Source organism: Candoia aspera, chromosome 4, assembly GCF_035149785.1.
Source record: "Candoia aspera isolate rCanAsp1 chromosome 4, rCanAsp1.hap2, whole genome shotgun sequence".
NCBI classification, from domain to species: domain Eukaryota; kingdom Metazoa; phylum Chordata; class Lepidosauria; order Squamata; family Boidae; genus Candoia; species Candoia aspera.
This window is the reverse complement of record NC_086156.1, coordinates 92,933,044-92,941,356: the sequence shown is the minus strand read 5'-3', so window position 1 is coordinate 92,941,356 and position 8,313 is coordinate 92,933,044.

Sequence of the window (8,313 nt, the reverse complement as noted above, 5' to 3'; positions counted from 1 at the left end):
GAGATCAACTCCACACCTCATGCACAATTTAAAGGCAGGTAGCAAAGACCTGTGAAGATTTTCTTTGGAGCCACCTGGAGATTTTCCAGCAACTGCCGGTCTGCAGGACTTAGAAGCTAGCTGAGGTGACTTGCAAAAGAAGGAAGAAGCCATGGCTGCCTCCCAGCCCTCAGCGATGCCTCTGGAGCGCCTATCAGAGACCAACTATTTGAATTGGGCCCTGAAGATGGAAATGTATCTTCGCAGAGAGAATCTTTGGCTGCCAATTGGTGAGCAAACCCCCCAAAATCCCAATGCTGAATGGCTGAGACAGGATGAGCGGGCTAGAGCCACCATTATCTTGGGAGTTGAGGACAATCAGCTAGTCCACGTGCGAGGCATGCAGTCTGCAAAGCAACTTTGGGACGCTTTGAGAGACTTATATGTAAAGGCAACAGCAGGGAGTAAAGTTACTCTGACGAAAAAGCTGTACAGAGCCTACCTTGCAGAAGGAGATAGCCTTCCTGAGCACCTGCATTTTATTCAGCAGCTGTTTGTTGAGTTGCAGGAGAGAGGAATGGAATTTACACCTCTCACAAAATCCTATATCCTCCTGTCCTCACTAAATGAAACGTGGGACACGCTGATTTGTACCCTGGAGGCTATGCCTGAAGCAGACCTCACCCCATCGTATGTTACACAGCGCTTACTCGCTGAATGGGAGAAGAGAGAGGAAAGATTCCCCCCCATCTCTTCTGGAAAGCTGCAAGACCAGAAAATGAGGGAAAAGAAGGGAAAGGAACCTGAGGCCACAGCGCTAGCCAGCCAGCGATGCTTCACTTGTGGTTCAGCTGGACATTTGCAAAGAGACTGTGCCATGAGACCCAAGAGTAGAAAGACAGAGCAGAAGAACACAAGGGCAACACAGAAGAAGGCTCCTCAGACAACCCAAATTGCACAGGTTGCTGAGAAGGGTAATTCTGATGTATGGGTGTTAGATTCTGGGGCCAGTTGTCATTTATGTAATTGTAAAAGCTCTTTTGTGTCACTGTCTAAAACTAAAAGACAAAGTGTATCTTTGGCTGATGGGTCTGTGACCAAAATTATGGGACAAGGTGACTTGTATTTATCCTGCTTAGGAGAAACTGTAAAAGGTGTGTTGTATGTGCCAAATTTACAATCAAACCTTTTATCTGTGGCACAATTGGCTGCAACAGGGTATATCATAACATTTAAGAAAAATGGTTGTGAGATACGTAAAAATGGGAAATTGTGTGCTACTGGTATGTTAAAAGACTCCTTGTACATTGTGCAAAATGCAAGGAAGCCAAGCTGCAAGGCTGCAGTTGGCAACACACCATATCATGACCAATGTGTACACCTGATGCACAGGAGATTTGGTCATGCTAATATCAAGTATATAGCACAAATGCCACAGCTGTGTGCTGACCTAAAGATAAAACCCTGTGATAAATACTTAGATTGTGTAGTTTGCAAAGAATGCAAAACACTAAAAGCTCCTGTGAGTAAGCACAGTGACAGAGTTACAACTAGACCTTTGGAAATTGTACACTCTGACATTATTGGTCCTTTTGCTCCAAGTCTTGGACAAGCAAGGTATGCAATGACCATCATTGATGATTTCTCAAGATACACATTTATCTACATCTTAAAACATAAAGATGAGGCATTTGAGAAATTTAAAAGTTTTGTGACATGGGCAAATGGAAAATTCCCTAGGCCTGTATCTGCACTCCAATGTGATAGAGGAGGAGAATACCTTTCTCACAAATTCAGAAGGTTCCTAGTGGAAAAAGGGATAGAACAAATTCTTTCTAACCCGTACACCCCTCAGCAAAATGGTGTTGCTGAAAGAAAGGGCAGAACCTTGCAAAATGCGATGGAATGCATGTTAAAAGATTCACAATTATGTTTTACGTTCTGGGGAGAAGCTTTATCGACTGCTTGTTATGTTCAGAACAGGTTGTATAACTCTATGATTCAGGACACTCCATTCCATTTGTTTTATGGTGTGAAACCAAAGGTAAGCCATCTTAGAGTGTTTGGTAGCACTGCATGGGTTCACATTCCAAAACAGCAGAGAAGGAAAGGAGGCCCCACAACAAAGAAAGCCATCTTTGTTGGCTATGAACAAAGCCAGAGGAGCTACAGGTTCATAATGGGAGAGAAATTAATAATTAGCAAAAGTGCTTCTTTTGCTGAACAAAACTGGGGGAGATTAAACTCTAGTTCTCCAGTTGATCTGACCACCACAAGAGAACAGCAAGGACTTGCTGATGGTGATCTTTTGCCTGATGAGGACATTAAACCAGAAAAGCAAACTGAAGATCTGTCTGATGAGACAGATGCTTCTCAGGAAAGTGATAGGAGTCAAAATTTAAGCCCTGTATTACCTCGCAGATCTCAGAGGAGTAATAAAGGCGTTCCTCCATCACGTTTTCAGGCTGAAACAGTAAAGGCTTTTCACATATTCACAGAACCTGAGTCTTTAGAACAAGTGAATGCTTTACCACCTGAGATTGCACAAAATTGGCATTCTGCCATGCAACAGGAATTAGCATCCTTGAAAGAAAATAAAACATGGAAACTGGTAAATCTACCTCCCAATGAACGCTGTCTGGGTTGTAGGTGGGTTTTCAAACTGAAAAGGGATGCTGATGGCAAAATCCAAAAATATAAAGCAAGGTTGGTTGCAAAAGGGTTCACTCAAAGGAAAGATTTAGACTTTGACAAGACTTTTGCACCAGTTACTAAAGGTGAATCAATTAGATTACTGTTAAAAGTTGCTGCACTCAAGGGAATGTCAGTTAACCACTATGACATTCAAACTGCATTTCTCTATGGTGATTTAGACCACAGATTATACATGCAGCAACCCCCTGGCTATGAAAAAGGGGAGAATCTAGTCTGTGAACTGCAGAAGTCAATCTATGGGTTAAAACAAGCTGCTAGATCCTGGAACCAAAAAGTAGATGAAAAACTGCAGAATTTTGGTTTTGAAAAAGGAAAAGCAGATCCCTGTGTATATATGAAGAAGGACAAACAAGGCTATATGTATCTGTGCATTTATGTTGATGATTTGCTGCTATTCACATCAACAGAAAAACAAAGGCTTGATTTTGAAGCCTGCATGAAAAGCCATTTCACATTAAGAAGCCTTGGAATTATAATAACCTAGGTTTGAAAAAAAACAGGAAGAAAAATGGTAACTTTCTGTTAAACCAAAGGGGAGATAATGGTAATGTGAATGGAAAGACATATAAAGGTGTCAGAGAAGATTGGTTATGCATCTTAATCTGTAGTGTAAAAAGGGGAGTGTTAAGGTTTCCCTACTAACAGATTAAGCTACTATTATACCTAATCATTTGGCCGGGTGAAAGGTTGCAAGTGATTGTCTCCTCTCACGTGCTTCATGCAAAATAGCCTGGGGGGAGGACCTGCCCGGACTTGTTCTTCACTTCTTCTTTTTCTCTCTGCCGGCATGTAGCAAGCCAGGTAGCTCTCAATGAGAGCTAAGTCCTTTAAATGTTTTTGCTTTTGTTTTTGCTTTCTGTAAATAAATTATTTTTATAGAAATGCTTGGTGTGTGACTTTTTTGACCTCTCCTGGGCTAAAGGCTTTCCCAGCATTCTGCAACACAACTGGTACCAGTGGACCAACTATCATTTCCCCTCCCCCAAATGACACTAGTGATTTTGTAAAACAGAGGTGCAAGAAGCTGCTTTCTGCAACTCCCAGAGGTGAGAGAGTCCAAATTGTCAGCCTTTTTTCTCTGGGATATTATGGGGTGGGTGGGTATGTTATGGGGCAAATGTTTGTCTTGAGCTCTGAAGAGGTTACCCATTTCACCCCTTAAAATGACTGAATAGCCTGTAAAATGGATTCTATCCTGTCTGCTTTTAGAATGCAGACTCAGCATGTCTCCCAAGGGTTATTGTGGTCTTCAAACCAAAGGAAGTTGTATCCTCTTGCCACAAAGGAACTTATAGTAACACCCCAAGAACCTCCAGAGACCTCAAACAACTTCTAATTGTTCTCCTTATTCTCCTTCAAATCCAAATGTACACAAACATCTAACTAAGATGGCAAGTTAGGTGTAACTACATCACACTAAGCTGTAATAGGATGGCTTATTTGGAATTTTGACTTACTGATGAACAAACCACCCACTGTGGCTTATAAACCCACACTTATGGCTGAGAGTTATGCATAAACCAGGCCATTATGGTGTGTTTGGCAAACCATCATTAAAACACTCCATGAACTATAAATTGCAATAAATAAATAAAATTAGTGCCACAAATGATGCCAGTTCTGTTGCCAGGAGCCAACTTGCAGATAGGGTACCTTATGCACCAACTTGTAATTCATTTCTAAGGGCTAGGGCAAGAATTAACATAGTCCTCTCTTCTGACAAGAGTTATAATTATCAACACAAATTTTTAAAAAGGGGAGATGCTAAATACTTAACTGATGCAAAGTTCCTTACTTTTAAAAAAAGCAGGCACTGAAAATACAGTGGTAGAGATTTTAATCGGGAAATGGCTGGTGCAACAAGGGGAAGGAAAACCTCTTTGGGGGAAAAGAGACAGAGATGTTGTTGTGCAGGTCCAGAGAGGGATAAGCCAAGCCTTTATCTTTAATCGGCTCAGGACTTAAACACATTCTACAGAGAATCAGCAACTGCACAGCTGCCCTTCTCCCCACAGGCCTCCACTCCCCACCCCCTAAATCCTCTTGCCTAACAATGAAAGGATAGATGGGGCTGCTGCTAAAGAACCCCCACCCCCAGTTATGATCTTTTGATTTGGAAGTGTCTACATCCTATCTTCCCCATCCACAAGCACTGAAATACTGCAACCAAGCTCCAAATTGGGGAGGGGGTAGGGGGAAGGTGGCATTTAGGAATTTTAGTACTTCCTTATATTTTTCTACTTCTATAAAACCCACACTGATAAATCCATACCACCTCCTGATGAACCCAGATTAGAGTCCCTCCACTGAGTATAAATATATATTGGAAAAAGGCAACATTCCAGCCTTCTCTGACACAAGTACACTCAACCCTCCTGATTCTAATGCACAGTAGATCACAATCTTCTCCCAAGCGATCTAGGAGTTTGGCTCCAGGCTGGCTGGGGAATTCTGGGAGTTGAAGTCCACCCATCTTAAAGTTGCCAAGGTTGAGAAACACTGGTCTAGCTTTTCAAAAAGCAAGAGATGGTGGGCTACAACACTGCCAGCCTTCCCCTCAAATGCACCGGTGCGGATGCTTTGCACCTTTGCATTCATACCTCTCATACTTAAAGATAATCTGATGTAAACGTTCCTACTACCACCCTGCTGCTCCATTCAAATGAAAACCAAATTTCATGTAGGTATGGACTACAAAAAAAAAACAAACCAAAACCTTTCCTTTTAACACTTAAGAAGTATTAAAAACAAAGCGATCAGAGAAGAGGTCCTCATTCATTTCCCTACAATCTTCAGAGGCAATAGCTGAAAGGCCTTATCAAGACATCTCCTGCTCAACTAGATCCTGTTTTCATTTCCTACTACTCAAGGAAGGAAAGAAGGGGCACAGTTGGGTAAAAGAGGAAGACAGAACGCTAAGGCCCTTGGCTTAGAATCTGCATCTGCCCTTTGGCAATCCAGAAGCTCACTGGACATGAAAGGCAGCAGGGATAAAGAACAGGATGGGGACCTTTGCTAGTCCTAGGGGCCAGAAAGATTTGAGTTGACCTGCAAAGCTGACTAAACGGTAGTAGGAACGGTCCTGAATCAGTCACCTTTTTCACTCTACCCTGCCTAAGAAGTCTGTTGTAAGACTCCACGCCGGAACCACGCCAGTTGCTCAGGAAAGAGTTTTAATACCGTATAATAAAAAAAGCGATGGCTGTGAGACGTTTTGGCCCGCTAGATACTATCTATCAATAATTACGATTGTAAACACAGTCCGGCACAAACTACTACGGCAGCCAGATCGCCAGAGGAGACCAGGCTATATAGCCATGCAAAAATCCCCTGAATTTTCCACTTCGCCCACCAGCCTTTTACCTCCTCCAGATGTTTTTCCCTCGATCTTTCCAGCACGACTTCCCAGTTCTGTTCACTTACTCAGCCGTTCTCCCCACCCCCGCGCCCTTCCACTCACTGCTTCCTTTCAATAAAGCCCAGCAGCAACCGATCTGCAACCCCAGAAAGACCAATCTTATTAAAATTCAAATCCCAAGTTTTGATCCTTGAAAGAGGAGGAGCAGGAAGGGTGTCCTAAACTAAAGCATCCCCTCTTCGCTCATGCCCAGCTTCCTGAGCCTCTCTAGGGCTGGGAATTCACACTCGGTTTAACTCTTGACGTATTTCAAATCGGTAGGGCTGGTTTCTTTCCAAGCAGCGATTAACGTCAAGTCAAATCAGATGAAGTGGCTTCCTTGCAAGGTTTGAGAAACAGCTTTCCCGGGGAAGACACCACGGGGGCGCCGGAAAGGTTGGTTTCATACGAGGTTATTTGCCCGTAAGTGCTGCGAGAAGAATGTGTGAATGCCTGCAATAACCCAGCGGAGATCAGACTTGGTCTTCCGCTGCAAGAAACCGCAGGCGGTTCTTCCAAGATTGTTCAGGCTCAGCTACTGAAGATAACAGAAAAGATTTGTGGCTATAGCTTGCGCTGCTATATATGTATTGTGGGGAAAGGGGCGGCGGCAAAACTCGGTTTTATACATTCTCAGTATTCCCTCCCTCCTAAATAGGCTTCTTTGCCATAGCAAACAGACAGATGCTCAGCAAGTTATTATTTTCTCAGCTTGGAGAAAAATAGAGGAGGCTGTATCAGTAGGGTATCTGCCTACCATGTATAATGGTAGTGTTTTTATTAGACCACAGGCTAAGAATTTAGTTGCTGCAATAAAGTCACTGCTCTAATTTGAAAAAAAAAAAAACTTTGCTTTTTGTGTACAGATATTTTCATCTAATGGCCAACTTCAGTCCTCCAGTTTTAACCCTTAGGCTAATTAACACTGCAAACCTAAACTTACCAAAATATACATTCCACTGAATTCAGGAGGACAGTTTTCTGTCTTCCGATTTGCGCTGTCAGTTAACTAAAAATGCCATCACTCGAAAAAGAACATGCATCAGAATAAAAGATGGGTTTGGATTCTCTCTCCCCATTTTCCTTGTTTGTCCTTTCATTCTTTTGTTTTTTATGAAGAGGGAGAAATGAAGGTCTCCTAACAAGAGAATTAATAAAAAATAGTAATGAAACATCTTCTACAACTATGTTTAGCTCTTTAATTTTCAGAGTTCATATCAAAGCAAGCAAATAAAAAGGCTCACCACAGTAGTTCAGCCTACTCTCTCTCCTCCTCAGGGTGCCAGACACATCTTTTGTCCTGCATCTTGTTCAGGAGATGACTAGTTTTGTGAGAAAATGTGGGAAACATATTCTGCTTTTTCTCCCCCCTACCCATGTGTAGCCTATTAGAAACCTCCATGATGTCCCCTCTTTGTGATGCATTTTTTAAACTAAAGCAAAACAAAAGCATGCAGAGCCTTTTGAATTACTTCCAACCCCATTGCCTGCAGAAGTCATAGATGGATTTCTTTTCTTTTGCACAAGATGAAGTTTGTACGTTAGTGTATTTGTGCACTGAGAAGCCCAGGGCAGGCACATAAGGTCTATTCTGGGTCACATGACCAGGGGGAGGGGCCTTTGAATGGAATGGTCAGCACCAGCCTTTGTCAGTACCAGTCTGTCTGATTGGGGTGCTTTGCAGGACATTTTTCTGCAGTGTTCATCTCAGCCCATTTCCAAACTTGACCTTTTTTTTTTTGCCAGCTTCTGCCAGCACACCAAGTTTCTTTGCCTTATATTCAGCTTTCAGAGAATCACCCTGCTGACAGATGGACTAAGTCCTGTGCCCCATTATCTAATTCCATTCCAACATTCCCTTGGGGTAGAAAAAAAATTAAAAATCCCAGCACCTGAAGATATTCTCTTTAAAGCCTTTTCTTATTGTGCACATTTTGATTGTTTAATGCCAAAGGGAACACTGGACATAATATTCCAAATGTGTCACATCTTGACTGTATAGTAATCTGGTGACTTTTTTTGGACTTCAATTCCCATCAGCCCCAGAAAGTGGCAAAAGATTGTGTAAATTATGGTCCAAGATATCTGCAGGATACCAAATTAGCTACTGTTTTCATTGAACAACTCAGTCTGGTGTATACATTATGTTAAACCATGATTTGCTTAACTATGATTTGTTAGGTAAGGCACTATTGTCTAGGTTCACACAATACACTAAGCCA